The sequence below is a fragment of the Gymnodraco acuticeps genome, unplaced genomic scaffold (assembly GCF_902827175.1).
Source record: "Gymnodraco acuticeps unplaced genomic scaffold, fGymAcu1.1, whole genome shotgun sequence".
Classification (NCBI taxonomy): domain Eukaryota; kingdom Metazoa; phylum Chordata; class Actinopteri; order Perciformes; family Bathydraconidae; genus Gymnodraco; species Gymnodraco acuticeps.
In genome coordinates, this window is record NW_022990583.1 from 679,160 (window position 1) to 705,410 (window position 26,251).

The 26,251-nt window shown below is 42.5% G+C and overlaps 1 pseudogene; it reads right to left on the reverse strand.

Moving 5' to 3' along the window:
• Nucleotides 1–1,544: 1,544 nt before the first annotated feature.
• Nucleotides 1,545–17,491, reverse strand: LOC117553909 (annotated as a pseudogene).
• Between the last annotated feature and the right edge of the window lie 8,760 nt (nt 17,492–26,251).

Sequence of the window (26,251 nt, forward strand, 5' to 3'; positions counted from 1 at the left end):
AATGCTAATGCGAGGATAATAAAATTCACAAAACGTTTTGGGAGTTTTACGGGGCGTGGTTTGCAATCCGCCCAGCCAATCAGAAATATAGCTCTTTTCTCACAAGAGAGCCGTACGAAAGTCCCTGCTCTCTAGCAGCTCTCTGCTATCTAGCAGGGACTTTCGTGGGGGTAAAAAGGTTCTCATGAACTAATTTTAGTACCGGCTCTTTTTGGTGTGAACGCGATAAAAGAGGCTAACGTCCACGCTAGCTTCCACGCTAGCTGCTATATGTTTTGCATTGAGGTGATACTTGAGGCTTGATGTGCTGCGGTGATATGCGAATTCCTTTTTGCATAATTTGCACACAACCGTGCTCTTATCGACGCTTCCATCCGTCCGTTTTTTAAAATAACATTTCCCACTGTTGTTCACTGTGGTTTGTTGTTGTCCGAAGTCATGAACGTTAGTTGGTCCTCCAATATAATCGGTACGCCTGAAACTCATCCAGTGAGAAACGTTCCGCGGTGCAAAAATAAGTGCGATTAAAATGCATTAATTTTTTTAACGCGTTAATTTTTGTGTAATTAATTAATCTTAATTAACGCGTTAAAGTCCCGGCCCTAATTTATATACATATATAGTTAACTGGAGTCAAGTTTTCAACTAAAAATCTTTAATATAGGATTGCATAAAACAACATGATAGCGCTGATACAAAAATGACAAAAACACTTACTTGCATACACTAATATCGATATTAAAATGATTAAGAAGGTTAAAAAAAAAGGTTTCATAAAATATTTTCATTTACATCCAATTTATTACGCATTTAGACCAAATGCTGTCTAAATGATCAGAATACAATAAATAATGCAAAAGCTAGCATACAGAAAATATTTAGGCAATAGCCTACATTATCACAATTAACTGCGGGGACTCCCATATCCTGATCTGTCCTGTCTTGAACAGTTGCCCTCCGGTTCAAGGTATACCATGAAAACAGATGATATAATAAAAAAGATGTTCTCAATACTTAAAAAAAGAAGAAAACAGAGAAGAAAGGAGAAGAGAGAGAGAAAAGCAATATTACGTTTATATAAGGGCTTGTCCTTAGAGCAATCAGCTTGTCCTTACAGCAAAAACTAAAACAATATAATTGTGTCAATTTGTGTCAATTTGTGTAATTGGTATAACTATTACATTCAGACATGTTTCAAGTTGACATATGCAGGGTAAGAATGACTGGCACCAAGGTAGTCAGTGCCCCATGAGAAATAAACCCTTCAGGGAGAGTTACCGTGTGAAAATTAATGTACAGACCAAAAGAGGAAATTACGATACAACATATGAACCACAAAAAGTGCAGAACAATACATTGTGTTTTTTGTGGGGTTTGTCTTTCATTTTTTCTCAAGCCTTGGGGGTAGAGGAAGTTGAATTGTGGGTTCCAAAATAAACCTGCTATTACTGTTTGAGCAATGAATCAAACATTATTCCTTCATTGCCTCATGTGTGGATCATTTGTATAGTTTCGGTATTTGCTCCTTCATGTCATGGACAGCCTTATACGTTAGTATTAAGAGCAATTTGCTCATTTCTCTCCTTGTCCCCTGACTGTGTGTCACTGTGAGTTCCAGAAATGTCCTCCTGGAAGGCAGTCTCCAGTACAGCCAGGATGGGTTTACAGATCCTATCTTTAAAATCTTGGCCCATGAACACATACAGCAGTGGGTGTCAGGCAACTGTTGAGAACGGCCAGGTTGGTTGCTATCGGAACTCCAATGGTGTAGACGTGGTGTAATATTTCACTTGAATGATTAGCCATGTGATTTACCAACTCAATTAAACCAATGATGTGATAAGGAGCCCAGCACAGGAAAAAAGTGGTGATAACTGTAGCTATGATCTTAAAGGGGCGACTGGACTTGCTGGCCAGGGTGCAGTTTCTTCTGAGACGATGAATTATCAGAGCATAGCAGGAGACAATGACAGTGAAGGGGACAACAAATCCCAGGAGGAAGCGGGTGAGGGTCATGGCCTGATGACGTAACAGACGCAGCTGATTCACAGATTCTGTTACATAGTCATCAGGGAGAGCAAACTTGTAGTGGCAGATCATAATGTTATTATCGACACGTGATGGTCCAGTGTCCCTAAAGACGAAGTATGGAGCGCTGAGAATCAGAGCCGTACCCAAACACCCAGACTCACGCAGGACGCCTTGCGTACACTTCGGTGGTTCTGGGCCCAGACGGGCCACACCACAGACACACATCTGTCCACACTGATCAGCATCAGGATGTAGACACTGGCAAAGATGTTTAGTAAGTTCATAGTGATAGAAAGTTTGCACATGAACTTGTCGAAAGGCCAGTGGTAATTCAAAGCCATTTTCACCACAGTCAAGGGCAAACATGCTGTGAAGAGGAAGTCGGCCACAGCGAGGTTGAGGAACCAAACTGTGTTAACTGTTTTCTTCATCTTGAATCCGGTCACCAAGATAACCATTCCATTCCCGAGCACACCGAGAACAAAGGTCAGGCAGTAAATTACAAGGGACATGGTGTTGAGAGACTTTGTCAGATCAGCATACTCATTGGTAAGGCAGGTCACTCCACAGAAACTGCTCTCATTGCTGTCACGGAGAAACTGCACACTGCCAAAACTGCATCTCTCTCCTCTGTCATCATCCTGTTGGACCTGTCTGCTGCATTCGACACGGTGAATCATCAGATCCTCCTTCGCACTCTCCAAAAACTTGGAGTTTCAGGCTCTGCACTTTCCCTCCTCACCTCATACCTGAAAGACCGTACCTACAGGGTGACTTGGAGAGGGTCTGAGTCCGACCCTTGTCAATTAACTACGGGGGTCCCTCAGGGCTCTGTTCTTGGTCCCCTCCTCTTCTCCTTGTACACAAACTCGCTCGGATCAGTCATTAGCCCGCATGGTTTTTCTTACCACTGCTACGCTGACGACACCCAATTAATTCTGTCCTTTCCCCGCTCAGAGACCCAGGTCGTCGCACGCATCTCTGCTTGTCTAGCTGACATCTCTCAGTGGATGTCTGCTCACCACCTCAAGCTCAACCTTGACAAGACTGAGCTGCTCTTCCTCCCGGGAAAAGATTGTCCAACTCTTGACCTGACAATCAACATCGGCACCTCAGTTGTTTCCCCGACTCAGACTGCAAGGAATCTGGGTGTGACCCTAGATAACAACCTGTCCTTCACTGCAAACATCGCTGCTACAACCCGTTGCTGCAGATACACGCTTTACAACATCAGGAAGATACGTCCCCAGCTGACTCAGAAAGCGACTCAGGTTCTGGTCCAGGCTCTCGTCATCTCACGCCTAGACTACTGCAACTCCCTCCTGGCTGGTCTACCTGCATGTGCCATCCGACCTCTGCAGCTCATCCAGAATGCAGCGGCTCGTCTGGTTTTCAACCTTCCTAAATTCTCCCACACCACTCCGCTCCTCCGCTCCCTTCACTGGCTTCCGGTAACTACTAGAATCCACTTCAAGACACTGGTACTTGCTTACCGTGCTGCGAATGGATCTGGCCCTTCCTACATCCAGGACATGGTTAAACCGTACACCCCAGCGCGTGCACTACGCTCTGCATCAGCCAAACGACTCGTTGCGCCCTCGCTGCGAGGGGGACCCAAGTTCCCATCGGCGAAAACACGTGGGTTTGCTGTCCTGGCTCCAAGATGGTGGAATGAGCTCCCCATTGACATCAGGACGGCAGATAGCTTGCACATCTTCCGGCGCAAACTGAAAACTCATCTCTTTCGACTCCACTTCGAGCGTTAGAACGATTAACGAAGCACTTTTATACTAATAAAGGACTGGCTTACCTAAAGCCAGTTGAGTAGCACTTGAAATGTTTGGCTCTATGAAACCTGATATACTTATATGATTCTGTTTTCTTCTGTGTCTTCCTGGTCGAATGTACTTATTGTAAGTCGCTTTGGATAAAAGCGTCAGCTAAATGCAATGTAATGTAATGTAATGTAATGTAAACACAGAGCCATTATCTTCAGACATGTCTGCATTGTAGCTGTTATAGGAAGGGGTAGCGGCCATCTCTGTCACTGTCTGAAGATCTGCAATGGCAACATGAAGAAACAATATGAATTTTCTTTTGTGTTTTTCCCTGAGATTGAATTTGATAACCTCTAATGATAAAATCATGCAAAAATATATCATATCAGACAAAAAGCAATAGCAAGTAGTTATCTAAAAGGACCCTTAATTCTGCAGAGATGTAACTTAAACTACGCTGTTGCCCATAAAGTTTGAATAAAATATTTGTACCACTTCTCATTAAATGATTGTGTTTGTAAATAGGAATAAAAAGAGAAAAGGGTCTGAATACACAATTATTACAACTTTATGGGCAACAGTTTATGTATTTTCATATGTCAGTTCAGTCCCAAGTGATTACTTCACATAAACATCATTATATATCATGCGTTATAACATATCATAAGTCATATTACATGTCAGGCGCTTTTATCCAAAGCAACTTACATACTCAATACTGTGGGCAATCCCCATAGGAGCAATTTGGGGTGAAGTGTCTTGCCCAGGGACCCAGCGACATGTTGACTGCAGTGGGGTTTGAACCTGTGACCCCCTGATCCCAACACCAAGGCTCTATCCACTGCGCCACACACCTCCCATATTAATTGATTATGTGCATGTCTTTTTTAAGTATGTGGTGTGTAGGTTTTAAGAGTATATAAGTAGGTTTTTAATCGTTTTCTTCAGTCTAGTTGGAACACAAGTTATGAAAAATGCTTTTTTACTTTCTGTGCGAGTTAGACAGGTCAAGCTGATTATCAGTCTGCCTGGAAATGCATACATTCCCTTCAAACACCACATTTCCTTCATATAAGAACAATTATTTAAAATGCACTTAACTGAGCAAACTGTGAACATATTGTATTATACACGCTTAAATTATTTACATTTTGTACATTTGGCTTATTTCATGTGAGAGGGAAATTAATGGACTATGATTGCAGCATAAACCAATGATGAGATGTGTAATAAACTGTAAATCTTAACTTTAGTTGGAAGCACACAACATTAATATTGAACAGGTTTTCCTTTCATATTTTATATTTTTGATATACAATTAATTAATTTAGTTAACTCTTCAGTTATATTTAAGATAAAATATTATATTATATATATATTTCAACATGAAGGCGTGCCTTCTGTAATGCTGTTTCAAAGCCTTCTCATGAATGACTGAACGATGAGTTATTTATATGACAACTTAATTTACAACATTTCATAAACAGTGACACTTTTCATGTCACTTAAAGAAGAAGAAGCACTTTATTAAAGTTTTCAGAGTTCCCAAATGTCAGCTTTGCTGCTGCCTTCAGCTGCACTCCTGAGTCTGATGGTGAATTTTTATAATAAAGTGCAGACTTTTCTGCACTTTATTAGTGCAAGCAGGCCCCTGAGTCAGCTACAAATAGCATGAAGGTAATATAGTATATGACTTGACCTATACTTTAAGAGTTTCCGCTGCTGGAAAAATATTAAAACAAAAGTCTCTAGTTGTAAAAAGTCTACTACTTTCAAAAGAAAAAAATGTACATCCTGTGATTGGCAGCTTTGCAGATACATGATTATGAGGCGTTGATGAGTGTGTTTCATACACACCATCTCAGTTTGTTTCAGTGTTTACTATGGAAAGAGACCAATTGCACAATTTGTATTGACATTATCTGTTGATTACAGTATGCATTCTTGGAAAACCACTCCAAATAACATTTTAGTAAAGCAAAATAATAAAAGAAAAAAAACTACAATTACAATCATCAACACCAAATAAGATACAAATAAATTACAATTGAACAACGCTTTTACTTTTCAAAGAAAGGTTTATGTTTCATCTGGTAATTATTGGTCATAAAAATAATAAATGGGCAATTCTTTACCGTAAGTTGTGATGTAAGAAATAATGGAACGTTTTCCGTATTAAGTGACAAAAGCCACACAACTGCTCTCTTTTGAAAGCAAGAAGCCCATAATAACGAGGGGTTACGCATGGTAACCCTTGTTATATAAACACAGGTGGAGCCCTATACTGGACTCTATGGGTACTACCTTATCATGTGAGCATTCACCTACTGAGAATTCTATAGAAGTAACCGGCCCCGGGACGGGCCTACCTGAATGCGTGCACAAGCCCAGGGGCGGACTGGGGGGAAAAAGTGGCCCGGGGATTAATTGACAGACAGGCCCACTTAATGCGCGGCATGTATCGGCCGGCCGGCGACGAAAGTATGTTACTTAACAAAAAACCCTATGCATTTTATGTTATATTGGACCATTCATATAGTAGTCACATTACTTGAGCCCTTGAGTTGCCTAGAGCAAAATAGTTACAGCATATATTTAGTGATTTTAATGTTAACAGATCATTGATGCAATAACATTTGGACCCAATTTGCCTGACTTGACGCATGGAATAAAACATGGGCGTAGGAAGCATCCTCAATGTGGGTGAGACAAATTAACAGGGGTTGTGGGCAGGTGGTGGACCTCACCTCCTCTAGGGGGGTCCGGGGGCATGCTCCCCCGGGAAGAGATTTTTAAATGTTGAAGTTAAATGCATCAATCTGGTGCACTTTGAGAGCAAAATTAGGGACTACATCTATGGATACATCTCTCAACACGCATATGAAACAGAATTGTAAACAGATTTACTTTTTCTTTCAAAATGTATTAGAACAGCAAGTGGAGGCAAAAGTGACTGCACCCAAAACAATAAACCTGCTAGCTAACTAGCCTAAACTCAGTAACAGAATGTGGGCAACACGTTCTTCTCCACAGCCGCGCGACTTCTGAGTCAGACGTCACTTCCCCCTTTTCTATCCTACGGTACAGCCACTCCCCCTGAATCCCGTTTCCCTGCCAACCCCCCCCCCCCCCCCCTCCCCTATGCAACCCCCTCCCTCTGAACCCAGGGCTCGCTACAATACTGTATACACAAACTATACAAAAACGCCTTTACGCTTTGGAGCTTGTTTATCCATCTGTAAGCAACTGCCAGCTAGGTCTCTCAGTCACTCACTCCTGATCGTTCACTGCGCAGTGACAGCTGCTACGGGCCTGATGTGTGAAAGTGAAACTATCTGATAGATAGAACATACTGTAGATAGCCTATCAAAACGGCCCAGCCCAGCCCAGTGGGGTGTGGGCCACACCCCTCCAGCGAGTGGCCGGAACACTTACAAATGTGGGCCGGTAGGATTTAGGCAAAGAAATATATATATATTTATTTTCAAACAGAGCAATTCAGGCACACAGCTGTATGTCGGGGTGGGGGGAAGACGAGAGGGCGAACAAGCCAGGATATCTCTGTATATATCTAACCACTGGCTCCTCCTCTCAATGGCGGCTCTGACACTGGGGGTCCTCCCTCCACGTTCTTCTGTGTCCGATATTGCGTAAATCAGAGGATTTAGACGTTGTGTGTTCATTGTATAACTCCACACGCCTTTTCTCCTCATACACTCATTCATGACTTTTCATTTAAAGGGGACCTATCATGCAAAATGCACTTTTGTACGTCTTTTATACATGAATATGTGTCCCCGGTGTTCCAGGGAACTCACCAAGTGTTAGAAAACACAACCCTCTCTCTTTTCCTCCATACCCAAATCTCTAAAAACGGATCTGATACAGACTGATCCAGATTTAAATTATTTTCTACGTCACAAAAGTGGTGCTCCGCTTAGTGGTCAACTCTCCACCTATCAGGGGAATGTGGGGTTGGGCCACGGCCGGCCATTGCCGCTCGAAAGCGCTGGAGACGCTGTAGTACATATGCCAGGCCTGAAAGTGGCGCTGTAGTCTGCCACAAAAGCAGCGAAGAAGACTTCCCGCGCATGGTTTCCATTGTTGCCCTTCTGTTTATTCTCCGCTGTGGCTCTTTTTCTCCCTCCTCGAGGCAAGTATTTGCACCTCCTGCTGCTGTAATTCAATCTAATCCCTCCCTCGCTGTAATTCTCTCCGGTTAGTCCACCAGCAGATGACAAACACCCACCTCTCCGCCTCTTCCAAGGAACGAGGGGACCGTGCGGCAGAGTTTCAGTTAGATTTTTTTTCGCCGGTCAACATGTCCGTTAAAGTTTAAATCTTCCGGACAAAATTAGAAAAGTGCCGGTCAAAGGTCTTCTTTGTTATTTATTGAGCTTTAAAACAAATGAATAATGACTCTATATAATCATATATAAGAATAAAACACGGAGGACGGAGATCTCTTTTTCTCCCCCTCTTCTGACAGCCCAGCAGCTGATCTGAGAGCACGCTCCCCTCTCCTGCAGGGGGGCGTGGTCAGCTGCAGCTCATTTGCATTAAAGCTACGTCACAGAATCAGCCCCCTGCAAAAACAGGGCTGGAAAGAGAAAATAGAGCGAAATGAGGCATGGCTGAAATGCAGGATCTGTTTGGTATTTTGAAAAAAAAACTATATTTATATACTTTATATAGGTATGGCCCTACAATATATTGTTCAAATATAGCATGATATGTCCCCTTTAATGCATTTTAACGGCTGTAATCATTGTTAACGTAAAACCTGAAGTGACGTCACTGTTGACAACGGAGACGCCTTTCAATAACGTTTTTCAAAAATAAACTGTACATTCTTTTAGCAACAACGTTACCCACAAGCCAATGCTAACCGGAAATGTTTTTAGAATAAAACAGTTTTAAGCTTACTGTATGTTTAAACTAAATTACGTCATTAAACATTGATTTACATTTCTTACACAGTCAAGTAACGTGTAAAAAAGCCTCAACCCCAAGTGAGCTTGTAGTCTTAATTAATGTTAGCGTGTGTGCTTAGCTGTAAACACAGCCGGATGGTTGACCAAAATATCCCCGTTTTCCGGGCAAAGTCGCCTTTTTCGCTGGCCGGTACCCGAAACTCTCAAAAATGTTCTCGTTTTTGAATGTGTGTTAAAAAACATAGGCTGAAGTCGAATAGTCCATTTAGCTTAGGAACCTTCCTAACGGAGTGAAATGACCTGGAAGTCCCTCAGTGGCAGCCATGATAAGTGCCGTTCGAATTCTCTAGCTCACATGTGTCAAACTCAACCTGATCTCACCAGAATGCGTGACTCCACCACGCAACCTTAACACCGCATTGCGTGGTGGAGTCACGCATTCTGTTACATTTGCGTGTCGGCACCACGCAAAAAACCCCAATGTAAAGTGAATGAGGCTCTTTTGTCGTGGTGCACACACGCATTTCTACAACGTCCCGCAGTGAGCTTTTATTCTATAAAACGTTTTTAAAATCTACTTTATAGCTCACGGGAGGCTTCTTTTATTTGATTTGTATTCATAATAATTTTTATTTTTCGTCAGAATGTATTATGGTGCATTATTTATCAATTTCTGTTCTCAAAAAACAGTGCATTGTGTGTAATACAACTGTGATTTTTATTAAATTACTTAGTTTTTAAGGAAGGCCAGAGCTTCAGCTGTGTCAAATAGATTGTTCCCTTTAGTTTACGTTATTTAAAAGACAATTATATTCCTATTTGATCAATAAAGGGGTATTGTAGGCCAATATTAGTCATTTAAAACATATACAATGATGATAATGATGGTGAAAACCACTCCCCCCACTGGCTACTGACTGTATTTGAAATGCTTTTTGTTTAATAGTAATAATAATCATTTTTATTATAACAACAATAAACCAGAAGTTGGAGTTGGGACTGTTTAATCTGTGTCTGTACATTTGGTGTAGTATTTTATCCAATATTACATTTGGTTCATATATTAGTCACTTTGTTATGAAATGCCAGGTTTTAGGCCTTGGTTTGAACATTCAATCCTGGAAATAAAAAATCAACCAGATTAATTTAGGTTAGGGTTAGACCCCAAGCCTGTTTTTCAGGTCTCAGGCTCGAAAATGACATTTCTAGAACAAATGACCATAACTACACTTCTAAAAAGGGGAAAATTAATAATATTTTTTCTCAAAGTAATGATAAACCTGTGAGTTGGATGTAGAAAAGTCAGAATCAATATAGATGTTTTTTATTTTAAAGAAAATTCAGATTGAACATAGTAAAAAACTGTAAATTATAGTGTCCGTCCAAAAATTATTTTTTACTTATAGTGAAAACTACCCTTGGATGATGGGTTAGTAGACTAAAAGCTTTAGGAATCCAAAGTTCAACATATATTAAGTACCCTGTATCAAGATTGATGCAAAACAAGTGATCAAGATTTAAAAACACTTCTGTGGTAATTTGGGTGGATTATCCATATCTCTGGCCCCCCTTGGTCGATTTTGACGAATGAAATCTCTTTATAACCGCTAGAGCCAATGGAATCGAAGGGGGGTTTTCACATAGACACCAACGTTAACACAAAAAGGTGGGGGCTTTACGCATGTAGTTTTGCATGAGTGAAGCTATCTCTCGCTCCAGGTTTATTGCTTATGGATGATCAGAAATCATTTCAAAGGGACACAGACACATTGGATTAACCTATGGATTAACTTCAGCAGCGTTTTTATCGTTTTAATGCCATTGAAGACCAGTTTTGACCAGACAACGACCAAGGTAGGCCATGTTAGTGTTTTTAGCTACCTAGCGCCACATGTTTTTATTAGGGCCGGGACTCGATTAAAAAAATTAATCTAATTAATTAGATGCTTTGTAATTAATTAATCGAAATTAATCGCATTTTGAATCACATATAAATATTTGACCTAAGAACAGTGAGAAGCAATTTTTTTCACATGGATTTTAGTATACCATTAGGCGCATTCACACCGCAGTACTTTTCCCACAAAGGTTCATGAGAACTTAGTTCATGAGAACTCTTTGAACCTGGGGGTGGATTAGGCAAATGAAGCCGCTGACGTCACTTCTTCTTCTTCTGCTTTGGGTTTACTGGCAGGCCGCAAACCACTTCACGGCGTATACTGCCGCCCAAAGTCCCCGGCCGGAAGTCCCCGGAGTTGGGGACTGGCTTCAGTAGAAGCTGCTGGGAGTCCCAGCAGCCTTCCGAGTAAATCGCCAGAACGCCGACACCTCCTCATCTCCACCGCTCCCATGTTTTATTTTGTGTTGCCATAAGTTAGTCTCTCTGCGTTTCTGCGCTGGGCTAATGCTAATAATGCTAATGCGAGGATAATAAAATGGCGGCTTCACAAAACTTTTTGGGAGTTTTACGGGGCGTGGTTTGCAATCCGCCCAGCCAATCAGACATATAGCTCTTTTCTCACAAGAGAGCCGTACGAAAGTCCCTGCTCTCTAGCAGGGACTTTCGTGGGGGTAAAAAGGTTCTCATGAACTAATTTTAGTACCGGCTCTTTTTGGTGTGAACGCGATAAAAGAGGCTAACGTCCACGCTAGCTGCTATATGTTTTGCATTGAGGTGATACTTGAGGCTTGATGTGCTGCGGTGGTATGCGAATTCCTTTTTGCATAATTTGCACACAACCGTGCTCTTATCGACGCTTCCATCCATCCGTTTTTTAAAACAACATTTCCCACTGTTGTTCACTGTGGTTTGTTGTTGTCTGAAGTCATGAACGTTAGTTGGTGCTCCAGTATAATCGGTACGCCTGAAACTCATCCAGTGAGAAACGTTCCGCGGTGCAAAAATAAGTGCGATTAAAATGCGTTAATTTTTTTAACGCGTTAATTTTTGTGTAATTAATTAATCTTAATTAACGCGTTAAAGTCCCGGCCCTAGTTTTTATGTCTGTTTTTGTTTATAAAGTCGCAAGTTCTTATCATAGAGTGATGATGTATGTACCAAACGAGTCTGTGTCATCTCACGATGCGAATCGATGGGTTGGATGTGCAGAGAAGATAAATAATAAGGGTTTTATTAGTGATTTTCTGTGGAGTAATCTGTTAGCATTTTGCGCTCGTTGCTAATTCAGAGGCTTTCAGTTAGCATTTTGGGTTTAAAAAAAAGAAGAAAAAAAAAGAGTTTCTTCCCATTACATGGACATAAAACATTCATAGTTTATTACATCTTAAGAAGCCCTCAGACACTTTTGCTTGCAGATGTTGTGACTTCGGCCCCTTCGGCGGGTCCGTGGGGTTTAAGAGGTTAATCCTGATATAGAGTAGATAGTAAGTAAGTAAGTAAATCTGTATAGGAAGACGAGTTAAGGGATAGAGGAGAAAAGGTCATGGTATAATTACAGAGCCGGTCAATTTATACATTGAGGAAATCAATGTTAGTCTCTTAACCAAAGTGCAGCCATCTAATAATCTGTACAATTGTTAAATATCAGAGGAAAATAACAGAATGATAGGGGTAAATCCGGAATACAAATAAAGAAGCAAAGAGATAGAGCAGTGAGAAGGAAAAAAGCTTGGTGTGTCAATTAATTACTTTGCCAGTATTTTCCGTTGTTGTGAAAAAAAAAATCGCCCCCTCGGATTTTTTAACAGCGCCCTCATTCATTTCATCCTGGAGCCGGGCCTGCGGCCACGCCTCCCATTCCCGTCATCCTACACTTCTCTTCAGCGGGCAGCATAGGACAGACAGGGCCCCTGAGTTGAGGGCTCCACCTGTGTTTATATAACAAGGGTTACCATACATAACCCCTCGTTATATCTCTCACAGGCTCCGCCCTCTACTGGACTCTAAGGGTACAGTGAGCGGAGCCCCGATGTATACACGCGCTGTCGTCCCACAACAACACTGTTCCATCTCCCTGTCTCTGACTGTCTGGTTAGCAGCCGCTGCGCCTCACTCACCTTTCCCTCGGTCGTAACCGTGGAGAAAAAATTGGTGCTGACACAGCCGCAGCCCCACACCCTGACGCGCTTACCCCGCGGAGGTGTGCTATGACGTGGAGGACTCCCCCTCCCCCCTGTCCTAAAGCAGGGGCAGTGGCGGTTCTAGAACATTTTACATGGGGGGGCAAAGGGGAGGCAAGAGGTCATGCCAGGGTGGCATAGGAGGGCGGACAGTACGTGGTATTTTATACTGTATATAACCTATTTATTGTTAATTCATGCCCTAACACAAGTGTTCTTTAATGCACAAGAGAAACAAGGTGTTCAGACAAACAATCGGGTGCCCTTTGAGTCCCCCAAGCGTACCTCAACCTTTTTAAATGAAAGTAAACTACAAAATGTATTTTAAATAGGGCTGTCAAGTTAACGCGTTAATAAAAAAAAATTAACGCCACTAATTATTTTAACGCGATTAACGCATGTGTATTTTTTTTCCTCGGCCGCCCCGTAGTTTCAGAGCGCATCGAGTTTAAAATACCATCTACAAGCTAATGCTGACAGCCCCGCTCCTACCGCCCGCTTGTGGCAGACCACACTTCCACGCTCACCGGCAGGCACCGACTGGCTATTGGGAGGACCGGGAGGGTGTGTGTATGTGTGGCCCGAGCGAGCGAGAGAGAGACCTTACGTGCATTGTTGTTGTTAGCATCTGGTGCTAGCTAGCTGCGCTAACTGATATAAGGAGCTGTTTAAATGAAAACAGAGGAGCGACATTTCGCCACAACTGTGCCGAGCACTTGACTTTATGCAGGAAGCCAGACAGTGGGACATTGTACCAAAAGTCAGCACACTCAGCACGGATAGTGCGCAACATGATTGCAGCGTCCAGGCAGCTCCCGTTCGAGCATATGCCTTGAGTTGCACATAGCTCCAACGCACACACACACACACACACACACACACACACACACACACACACACACACACACACACACACACACACACACACACACACACCACACACACACACACACACACACACACACACACACACACACCACACACACACACACACACACACACACACACACCACACACACACACACACACACACACACACACACACACACACACACACACACACACACACACCATTTGTATTGTATTATTGTATTAGAGAGGTTCCAGATTGAATTGAGGCGAATATTTGTAATGTTCAGAGGTTGTTGTGTTTAATATTCATGAGAATATTTGTCATTGTTCCAATGATAATAAACATTAGCATAAAGCATATTTGTCCACTCATGTGTTGATAAGAGTATTACAAACTTTAAAAATATTCCTCTAAGGTACATTTAGAACAGATAAAAAATGTGCGATTAATTTGCGATTAACTATGGACAATCATGCGATTAAATATTTTAATCGACTGACAGCCCTAATTTAAAGCAATGAATTAATGGAACAGGTTGTTTTGCATTACAATGTAAAATTAAATATATATTTTGTTTTAGACAGACACAAAAATTGGTTGTCTTAGACAGACATATTTGCATGTCCTCACTAAGCATTATTACATATTAATTTAATATTAAACAAATCAAAATGGCCAATTATCCCAAAATGTTGCTGCTAATATAATCATATGCTTGTCAACTTTAACTGATCAAAAATCAATTCTGAAAAAATACTTGAATTATCTATGAAATTGCAATATTGTCCCTCAGTTTGTTTCAACCCCGTCACGCCATACCATTTACCCTCCTATTAAAATAATGGATCAGTCCATGTGTGATCTGCATTGAGGGAATTACATCACAAAAGTGTCAGTTTCTTCTCTTACCTATATTTCAGTTTTTGTATTTTCAGATTAAGATTGACAAGCTCAACATTTCAACTATGTTGTATGAATTAATAATAGTAAATAATTGTTTATTACAAAAATAAACAATAGTTTTGCAAAATATTACAATTTTGTAATGTCCTTGACTTCCATGTGGTGCCATATCTTAGCTAAACAAGGTCTCATGCCTACTTTTTGTCAAAAACTTCAACTCTGTTACATTTTTTCAAGGAAATTCCTAGTAATTATTTATATTTTGTGCCTGAGGTGGGAAAATGTAAGTAGTCTACTACCAGATGTTATGACCAAACATTTTGGTTTCATTTTTCAAAGATATAAAGACCCAAAAGTCACCCGATTCAGAGAATACTCAGAATTCTGCATACTGTAAGTACTTAATTATAATTAAGTACACAAAGGACATCACCCATCTCTTCAGAGAGCTACAGGTGACCTGTGCAGCAACACATTTCAATCAATATTTGTCAATACTAAGAGCTGCTAGATTGTGCTGCTGTAATGGAATATGTAAGGAGAATAAGAACATACCATGTGGTCCAGCTGGAGTTTCATCTGCCTCCTGATCCCTGCCTCTGGCCCTCTTTCTGATACTTCATCTTTATTCCTCACATATATTTCTTCTTCTTCACTAATGTCTTAATCTCCTCCTCTTCCTCCTGCTCTGACCCTCCTGGTCTCTTCATCTCCTCCTCTTCCTCCTGCTCTGACCCTCCTGGTCCTTTCATCCTTCTTTTCCTTTTCCTCTTTCTGTTCGTCCTGATCACTTCTCATATGTCTTTTTGTTGTTGTTGAATCACTCCTATACTCTGGCCTGCAAGAGTCTACTTGTGAAAAGCACTGGTACAAATGCTTGTATACATTTACAAGTTAGGGCCATGTAGCCTAGCTAATATGTAGCATATCATAAATATAACATCAGAAAGTATTGATCAAGCGCACACAGGCAGCTGTGTTTGGATCCAGTTTTTACGGTAAAGGATGTATCCTGGTTTCATTGATCTGGCCTCATGGCTGTGATGTGTAGTTTACGTGGATTTAATAGTAGGCTACCGCGTAGTTTAGCAAAGTGATCGATCTCCCAGCTAACGCAGTCTGCGTAGTATTTTGTAACATAACGCCCGAAACAGCGCCCGTCTGTTAAACGCTATCGATTCAAACTAAAGCGTTTTATTAAATGGTAAATGGTAAATGGACTGTACTTATATAGCGCTTTATCCAGTCTTTACGACCCCTCAAAGCGCTTTACATACTACATGTCATTCACCCATTCACACAGAGCAGTACCACTTGCTCTAGGACCTAACATTCACACACATTCACACACCGTTGGCCATGCCATCGGGAGCAACTCAGGGTTAAGTATCTTGCCCAAGGATACATCGACATGTTGACTGCACGGGCTGGGATCGAACCCACAACCTTCTGGTTGAAAGACGACCGCACTCCCTCGCAGCCACAGTCGCCCTTTATTAATATTTAGTTTCAAGCTCTCGTCCTTAGTAAAAACAAAACTAGTGGAAAGGGAAATGCTCCAAGGGGAAGCTGATCCATAGGTGCTGGGACACAGGGCCGGCCCTAGACATTTTGGTGCCCTAGGCGAGATTATGATTTGGTGCCCCCCCCCTCCAAGCAATACACAATAGAATATATATAGAATAAATGAAACATCTCTACAAAAGACCAATACACTACAAAAACAGAAACGTATTGACATAGGTAATATACATAAAGGTTTCAAATGTATTCATTGTATGAACATGTTTTAATTGGGGGGTCGATGTCACAATTTTTGTTTTTTTAACATTTTAAAGTAAAATGCTTCAATCTGGTGCACTTTGAGCACACAATTACTAGAGACCTGATAGGAGGTACAACTCTAAAACACCCATATGAAAAAGATCGGTTTACATTTGAATAACCAAATAAGTATGTGAACATAACCAATAACCCACAGCCAATAACAAATAAATGTAACATATTTATTTATTTTATCCTTATTATTAATATTGTAGTTATTAAATGAAAATCACTCATCAAACAAAAGTAGCTTCTCTTAAAACTTTAAGAAAATAAAGTGCAAACATGGACACAAATATAGCCAACGGAGCTCTTACAACTGAGGTTATTGCAAATAAATTAAGATAATGAACAACATTACACACACTATGAATCAAATGAAACAGGCAATCAGAACAAAAAGTCTCTGCTATGTTATTGTGTCCTTTAATTAGTCCACATCCTTAAAGTCGGACACGTCTGGACTTCCTTGCTGCAAATTCATTTATTGTATCGTCAAATGATATTTGCCCCGAAACCTCGCGATTGATGCTTATTAAAGCTAATCCATTGAGGCGTTCTTGAGCCATTGACGACCTCAGGTATGTTTTAATGCGCTTCAATTTGGAGAAGCTCCTCTCCCCAGCAGCAACTGTCACTGGAATAGTGACAGCGATCCTGAGGGCCACCCACATATTTGGATACACTTCGTTCATTTTCTTCTCCTGTTGGAAAGTCAGAAGTTCCAGGGTGGTCATGTTGGCTTTTGGCAAAGCTGGGAAATTCTGCATCTCCAGTGCAAGTTCCCTCTTATCCAGGTCTGACTGTCCACCCCAGCTCAGGGTGTTGCTGAGTGTTTCACACTGCTTCGTCAGATCTTCCTTTGGCAGGTCAGGGAAGTTGAGTAGCACCCCAAACTTTTCCTCTACTTCACCTAAGGCCTTGAATCTCTCCTGCAGTGATGCAATGGAAACATCCACCACCATATTGAAAAAAGAAACTTTGAGTTTCTTTAGTGCATCACTCACTTGCTCCTCCGGGGACTCATAGGAGAACTGTCTCTTGCTTGTTCTTAGCCTCTTCTGCTTGAGAACAGCTCCCACATTCATTTGGCCACAGATGTCTTTTGGCAGATGCTTGGGCAGAAGCAAATCCATTGCTTTTGTAGCTGACCAAAGACACTTCTGTTTTTCTCAGGAGGTCAACAGCAATATCCAGCTGCATTGACACTGATTGCAACATTTTGCTGACATGTTTGATGTTGGTCAGGATGTCATACCATACCACAGTGCATATTGCAAAGCGGTATGATCCAACCTCTTCAGCCAAAGATTGTGCCTCAATTTTTACAACTCCATCTGTGGCTTTATCCCTCACCTCTAGAAGTGCATCTCTGACTTCTGCAGCCTGATACCTTACGGCCCGTCCACACTACAGCGTCGACAGCTTCAATCTGCCCATTCACTTTGAATGGGGTGACGTCACGTTGCCTCGCTTTTTCGCCAAACTGAATTGTGGGTAGCATAGCGGTCCGTCTCCGCCGTCTCCGGCGTCAGAAGTTGAACAATGTTCAACTTCTGACGCCGGAGACGCCGGAGTAGCCAGCCAATCAAATCCCGTTTCGGAAAATCTGACAGCTCAAGCCGTAGCCAATCAAACCGCGTCTAAGCTCTGAGAGATATCCCGCCGTTCATTTCTATATTTCAAATAAAGATGGAGGAGAAACTAATTATCGCCGTAGCAAATCACCCGGTTTTGTATGACCAGACCCTCTTCACCTACCGGGATACAAACCGGAGGAACCAGGCATGGAGGGAGGTGGCAGAGACAGTGAGTGAAACTGGTAGGTTTTCGCCTGTTTGGGGAGTTTATATCTATATATATATATATATATATATATTAGGGCCGGGACTTTAACGCGTTAATTAAGATTAATTAATCACACAAAAATGAACGCGTTAAAAAAATTAACGCATTTTAATCGCACTTATTTTTGCACCGCGGAACGTTTCTCACTGGATGAGTTTCAGGCGTACCGATTATACTGGAGCACCAACTAACGTTCATGACTTCAGACAACAACAAACCACAGTGAACAACAGTGGGAAATGTTGTTTTAAAAAACGGACGGATGGAAGCGTCGATAAGAGCAGGGTTGTGTGCAAATTATGCAAAAAGGAATTCGCATATCACCGCAGCACATCAAGCCTCAAGTATCACCTCAATGCAAAACATATAGCAGCTAGCGTGGAAGCTAGCGTGGACGTTAGCCTCTTTTATCGCGTTCACACCAAAAAGAGCCGGTACTAAAATTAGTTCATGAGAACCTTTTTACCCCCACGAAAGTCCCTGCTAGAGAGCAGAGAGCTGCTAGAGAGCAGGGACTTTCGTACGGCTCTCTTGTGAGAAAAGAGCTATATTTCTGATTGGCTGGGCGGATTGCAAACCACGCCCCGTAAAACTCCCAAAAAGTTTTGTGAAGCCGCCATTTTATTATCCTCGCATTAGCATTATTAGCATTAGCCCAGCGTAGAAACGCAGAGAGACTAACTTATGGCAACACAAAATAAAACATGGGAGCGGTGGAGATGAGGAGGTGTCGGCGTTCTAGCGATTTACTCTGAAGGCTTCAGTAGAAGCTGCTGGGAGTCCCAGCAGCTTCTACTGAAGCCAGTCCCCAACTCCGGGGACTTCCGGCCGGGGACTTTGGGCGGCAGTATACGCCGTGAAGTGGTTTGCGGCCTGCCAGTAAACCCAAAGCAGAAGAAGAAGAAGTGACGTCAGCGGCTTAATTTGCCTAATCCTCCCCCAGGTTCAAAGAGTTCTCATGAACCAAGTTCTCATGAACCTTTGTGGGAAAAGTACTGCGGTGTGAATGCGCCTAATGGTATACTAAAATCCATGTGAAAAAAATTGCTTCTCACTGTTCTCAGGTCAAATATTTATATGTGATTAAAAATGCGATTAATTTCGATTAATTAATTACAAAGCCTCTAATTAATTAGATTAATTTTTTTAATCGAGTCCCGGCCCTAATATATATATATATATATATATATTGCTCCCATAAAATCCCCGGGGGTTTTTGCTTTGTATGTCGGGGGCGGGAGATTCATGTGATTGGTTGTTGGTCGCGTTGCTTGAATAAAATCCCCAAGCTTCAGACACGCCCAGCTCCAAGCTTTTTTTGAAGCTGTAGTGTGGACGCTCCGTTACAGCCTCTATGCTGTTGATCCGACTCTCCCATCTGGTATCAGACCATGATTTCAATGTGATGTTCACATGGCTTTTCTCACTGTATCACTCAGTGCTGGCCAGTCAGCAGGATCTGAGGGGACTGCAATGTTGGACTCAGATGGGCCTGGGCAGTCAGCAGGATCTGAGGGGACTGCAATGGTGGACTCAGATGGGCCTGGGCAGTCAGCAGGATCTGAGGGGGCTGCAATGGTGGACTCACATACTGTGCTCGTTATTCCTTCACCTGCAGGCAGGCAATCCAAACATGCAAAGAAGTTATTCATGCTTCAGTTTTCATTATTTATCATAATAATAATAATAATGACAAAAAGTAGTGTATTAACGATTACACAGAGACCATAAATGTTTGGAAAAACTTACATTCTTCAGAGTGTGATGTACATGGGAGATCAGATGTTCCTTCTCCAGCAACTGGGGGCTTTTTGAGGTATTTCTCAAGTGCAGCTGGAAAATTATATGGTAGATATTAGCACATTACAAGCAAAAACATGTATATACAGTCAGGCAAAAATAACTGCTGCAATCTGCCTCAGCTGTATGCAAGTTCACAACTGGCCTATATAAAAGTTAGGTCTAGACTTTGAATCAGGGGGTAGCAAGTTCGAGTCCCACTGCAGTCAGCATGTCGTTGTGTCCCTGGGCAAGACACTTCACCCCAAATTGCTCCAGTGGGGATTGTCCACAGTACTGAATGTATGGAAGTCGCTTTGGATAAAAGCGTCTAACAAATTACATGTAATGTAAATAATAACACATGCCCATATTGGTTGGTCAGACTCACTTTATACAAAGGAGCAGTTATCCAGATAGCTTTCTTCTGGCTAACATTCACATTATTTTGTTACAGAAGCATATAAAACAAAGCATTGCCCAATGATTAGACATTAAAAAGAGCAGAAAATAAACAAATTCTAAAATATAATAGAAAATAAACAGAAAAATAAATATATATATATATATATAGGCCTACACACAAGTTGACCGTGAAAATAAACTATCTGACAAATTAAACACTATTGGAGGATCAATTTACAGCCATCACAATAGAAAAGTAGTATATTATTTACAAAAAGATTATATAAGAATAATAACACATACATAAAAACTTTAAATCATTTGTATTTATCATTCTGTATCAGAGGCTCGCGGCTAGCATGGCATCAAAGCTGTATCATGGGCAGGCTACCTCCTTAGCTAGCTAGCTAGCTTAAAATCAAATGTCTAACGGTACAGTACATACTGACTTTTTTCTTTTTTACACAAGCCGACGTACCTCTGTCTTTGACTTTCGATTCCTCCTGTTCTTTTTTCCGTTTCCTTCCCGTTGCCCCTGAAGGCTTGGACCTTTTCATAATGCTAATTGTTTGCCTCTTGCTGTTGCATCGTTGCAATCTCTGACACTTTCAGCTGGAGCTGCCGCGTCACTTTGGCTGTGAGTCGCCGCCCGTGGGTGCCAGATAAGCGACCATCCCCCCCTTTCATCACTTACAGTTACAGCGCCCATCGTACAGGGCAAATGCTAAATGTTGCCGCCGGCCCGGGGTGCAAAGGGTGTTTACTTTATTCAATTATTAATGTAAACGTATTACATCAAGGGCATAAAATTAGGCAGAATAAAACTTTTTTATTATTTTATTTTTTTCTCCCAGCGCAGCGCCCCTCCAGATCTGGCGCCCTAGGCGACCGCCTAGTTCGCCAGTGGGAAGGGCCGGCTCTGCTGGGACAGCTCGCTCCCTCTCTGCAGCGGTGTGAGCCGCGGGCTGTGTGAACGCCGCTCCGCAGTTTAATGCAGGGCCGTAGCTGCGTTTTTAACGGGCCTAAAATGATATTTAAAATGATTCACTTTTAACTAATGTAATGCTTGTTTTGTTGCTTGAGAAGCTTGTGGAAATAGTGTAGGTTTGTTTTAGTACAGTTTTAGGGAAACAAAAGTTAGGGGGGCAGCTGGGGGGGCAAGGCTCTACAGTGGGGAGCCCCCCCCAGCTGCCCCCCCGTAGATCCGCCCCTGAGCAGGGGTAATGAGTCCTCCAGCCTCTATGGGCCCAGTGTGCGTCACGTCCCACTGACCCACAGCCCCCCTCCCTCCTCACCAGTCCTGTGTTGCCCCAGCAAGCACAGACGATGAAAAGGAGCCAGACATGTCCAAGAGATAAAACTTTATGAAGGGGCCTGGCGTTGACCAAGACGCCGCCGTGCATATGTCCTCCACACTCACGCTGTTAAATAAGGCTGTTGACACAGCCATAGCTCGTGGAGTGTGCACGGACCCCAGTGGGGAAGACTCTTCCCGCCTGTCCGTAGGCTGGCATGTGCAATGCACTCGCAGAGCCAGCCTGCCAGGCGTTTCTTGGAAAGGGCTTTCCCGATCACCCCGCCCCCGAAGCACACAAACAGCTGTTCAGTGCATCTAAAGGCAGCCGTGCGCTCCACATAACACGCTAGCACACGCACCGGGCAGAGGAGGTGCAAGTTAGCCTCCCTCGCCCGACTGTGGGGTGAAAGATTAAAGCCCCCCAACTGAATAGCCCTCGACCTGAACGCACTCCTTAGGCTCTTGGGCACAAAGGAGGGGTTCGGTCTGAGTGTCGCCCCGCTCTGGCCACCCCGGATCACCAAGCAACTCGGGTGCACCGATAGAGCGGTTAACTCGGACACTCTCTTGGCTGACGTTAAGGCAAGTAGCAATGCTGTCTTCCACGATAGTGGGAGGAGAGCTCCAGAGGCTCAAATGGTTCTGAGACCAGGGGCCTCATTTATAAAGGGATATACGCTCAAAAGATGGCGTACGCCAGTTTCTACGCAATCTTTGCGATTTATAAAATACTAACTTGACGGGAAAATGTGCGGTCCTCCACGCAAACTCTAACCCATGCGTACGCACTAAGCACAAAAACGGGAGAGACGAGAAACTGCGACACCGTTGGCAGAAGGAAGAATGGAGAGAAATATGTGGAAATAATACCATAAATAAAATGTTACCTCTCATTTATCATATATGAAGAATTCATTTTCAAACATTGATTAAAGCCAATCTTAAAATGATTAAACAAACGCCTGTTTGCGACTCCTCAGTGCACACAAAACATAACTTGGAGAAATAAATAAATACGGATATGTTATTTAAAACCACCTCGAATATGTTGTGTTAATGTTATGAAATGTTTTCTCATAAATGATGCGGTAAGCAGAAGGACAGAATTACGTCTAAACTGACGTCGTTTTGCATTTCTATAGGTTGTAGATACGAGCATGGTTTTATATACTATCATGTTTAATCGTGTTTTATGCCGTTTGCCAAGACTTGATAAGTCGCTCGTAAAACACAGGAGGTATGGAAGCTAAGAACACCATATGTGGTAAATTGTACAGCTAATATAACACAACACATTAGTTGTATTTCCTTTAACTGGTGGATAGGGTTGCTGTGGGGGGGGGGGGGGGTTGAGACGCACAGGCTGCAGTGGAGACGCTGCGCACAGCTGATCGACAGCTGGAACACAAACCACCAAATACAAAAACATAATTCAGATCCAGTTGTCATGACTCCACACCGGGGGATTCCCCGTTCACTTCTTACAGTTTCTCATCAAGGGGGTGTCTCCTGTCCCCGGTACAAACACACTGCCTGAGGAAGGCTATGTGTATTGTTTTTGTCATTGTTAGCAGATTTAGACTTAAACATTACATTACATTGCATTTAGCTGACGCTTTTATCCAAAGCGACTTACAATAAGTACATTCGACCAGGAAGACACAACCTTGAAGAAAACAGAATCATATAAGTACATCAGGTTTCATAGAGCCAAACATTTCAAGTGCTACTCAACTGGCTATAGATAAGCCAGTCCCTTATTAGTAGATAAGTGCTTTGTTAATAATTCTATCGCTCGAAGTGGAGTCAAAAGAGATGAGTTTTCAGTCTGCGCCGGAAGATGTGCAGGCTATCTGCTGTCCTGATGTCAATGGGGAGCTCATTCCACCATCTTGGAGCCAGGATAGCAAACCCATTTTTGCTGATGGGAACTTGGGTCCCCCTCGCAGCGAGGGTGCAGCGAGTCGTTTGGCTGATGCAGAGCGTAGTGCACGCGCTGGGGTGTACAGTTTAACCATGTCCTGGATGTAGGAAGGGCCAGATCCATTCGCAGCATGGTAAGCAAGTACCAGTGTCTTGAAGTGGATTCTAGCAGTTACCAGTGAAGGGAGCGGAGGAGCGGAGTGGTGTGGGAAAATTTAGGAAGGTTGAAGACCAGACGAGCAGCTGCATTCTGGGTGAGCTGCAGAGGTCGGATGGCACATGCAGGTAGACCAGCCAGGAGGGAGTTGCAGTAGTCTAGGCGTGAGATGACGAGAGCCTGGACCAGAACCTGCGTCGCTTTCTGTGTCAGCTGGGGACGTATCTTCTTGATGTTGTAAACCTTTTGTCTCCTGCAGCAGAAAGGTGAATAATCTTAGCAGTTCAAGTTTAGCCATTCATCACGGCGTTCATCATGTGGTACAGCCTTAACCAATGAACACAGTTAGTAGTCGCAGCTACTTACATAAACAATATATGGTACACAGTAATACATGGAGTCATACACTATACATGTCTGTATGTTATATCTCAACACTCCCACTTATGAATTAGGTGCTTACTGTTTACCTGTTCATATCTAATCAACAAAACAAAAACATGGTACAAATGATTTAAATGTGGGCTTCTTCCACACATTTTACACACCAAACACGATCCCTCCAAATTTCCTCAGCTTCAGTTTGGATACAGGCTTGGTCATCACATCTGCAACCATTTAGTCTGTAGGACAATAAACCAGTGTCATCTTTCCCTGCCTTATGGTGGACCTAATGAAGTGGTACTTAATATCCACGTGTTTACACCTTTGTCTACACACAGGATTTTTTAGCAAGGGCTATTGTCCCCTGATTGTCCTCGTTTACAACTGTTTTATTATACATGTATGTGTCTATCCCTTCCAGTAGTTGTTCCAAGTAAATACACTCCTGTATTGTTAGAGCTAGAGCCATATACTCAGCTTCACATGTGGAAAGCGCTACTGTAGGCTGTTTCTTGGTTTTCCAAGAGACTAGTGAGCTGTCCTTACTCATGCTCACACAATACCCTGTCATACTGCGTCTATCCGTTTTATCTGCAGCCCAATCAGCGTCACTATAAGCCTGTAGGCCTAGTTTCTCGCTGCTCTTTCTGAAACAAAGCCGTTTGTCTGCAGTACCCCTGAGATAACGCAAAACGTGTTTTACTGTAACCCAATGTTCATCTGTCGGTTCAGCAAAATATTGTGATAACTTGCTTACCACGAAACATTGGTCTGGACGTGTACAGGTAGTCAAATAAATTAGGCAGCCAACAGCCTCTGTATTTCTTCACATCCACCATTTTAGGTGCATCTTCAGTGTAATCTAACTTTTGGTCACAAGGTGTGTCCCTTACCCTACACTCCTGCATGTCAAAACGTTCCAGTATCTTTTCCACGTATCTCTTTTGTGATACTTTCACACAGCCGTCAGACTGACTGAAATCCATGCCCAGAAAATGATTTAATCTCCCTAAATCCTTCATTTTAAATGTTGTGGAAAGCATGTTTTTCACTTTCTCTAAAATCTTGGTGTTTCTGGCTGCGATGATAAGATCATCGACCCAGATAGCAATTATTACTTTTCCCTCTTTAGACTCCTTGGAGTACACACAGTGGTCTGCCGGGTTCTGTGTAAAATTGTCATCTGTTAAGCATTCATGCAACATCGTATTCCAATTTCGCCCTGACTGCTTCAGGCCGTAAATTGACTTCTCTAGCTTACACACTAGCTTTTCTCCCTCTTTTACATAACCCTCAGGTTGTTCCATGTAAATGTCGTGATCGATGGGTGCATGCAGGTAGGCCGTCTTTACATCCATCTGGTGTAAAATCAAATCCTCTTGGGCTGCCTTCTGCATTAATACACGTACACTTATCAGGTTGTCTGTAGGTGAGAACGTCTCCCGTAATCTATCCCCGCCCTCTGACTGTATCCTTTCGCTACGAACCTAGCTTTGTACTTGTCGTGTCCGTCAACGTCTCCCTTAACTGAATAGACCCATTTACCTCCCACTGTTTTCCTGCCCTCAGGCAATTTTGTCAGGGTAAAAGTCTGATTGTCTTCTAGAGACTTAATTTCCTCATCCATCGCTTTTCCCCAGTTTTCTGACTCGGTCGATGTCATGGCCTCTGTAAAGGTCAGAGGTACACCGCAAACTGCTCTGTAACAATAATCTATACTAGTGAGTGTTTTATCCTCTTCATCACTATCTTCCTGAGTATAATCTCTCAAGTACTCTGGGGGTTTGCGCTCCCTACTGGGATATCTCCCACTGTCTGAGGCATGTGACGCCACCCTATGGTGCTGTTCGCCATCATCCTCTGGTGCTGACTGTGGAGCGTTAGTTTGTACATCTTTGCTCAGTACACTAGGCTGTGGGGCCTTTACTCCCTCTTCACAGTCTTCCTCCGAATCCTGTTCCAAATACTGTGTCTGAGTCTCGCTATCACAAGTTGTGCTGGTGATAAACTTTACTAGTCTGTGCTTCTGAACCTTCTCTTTGTCGGGGTAGTAAA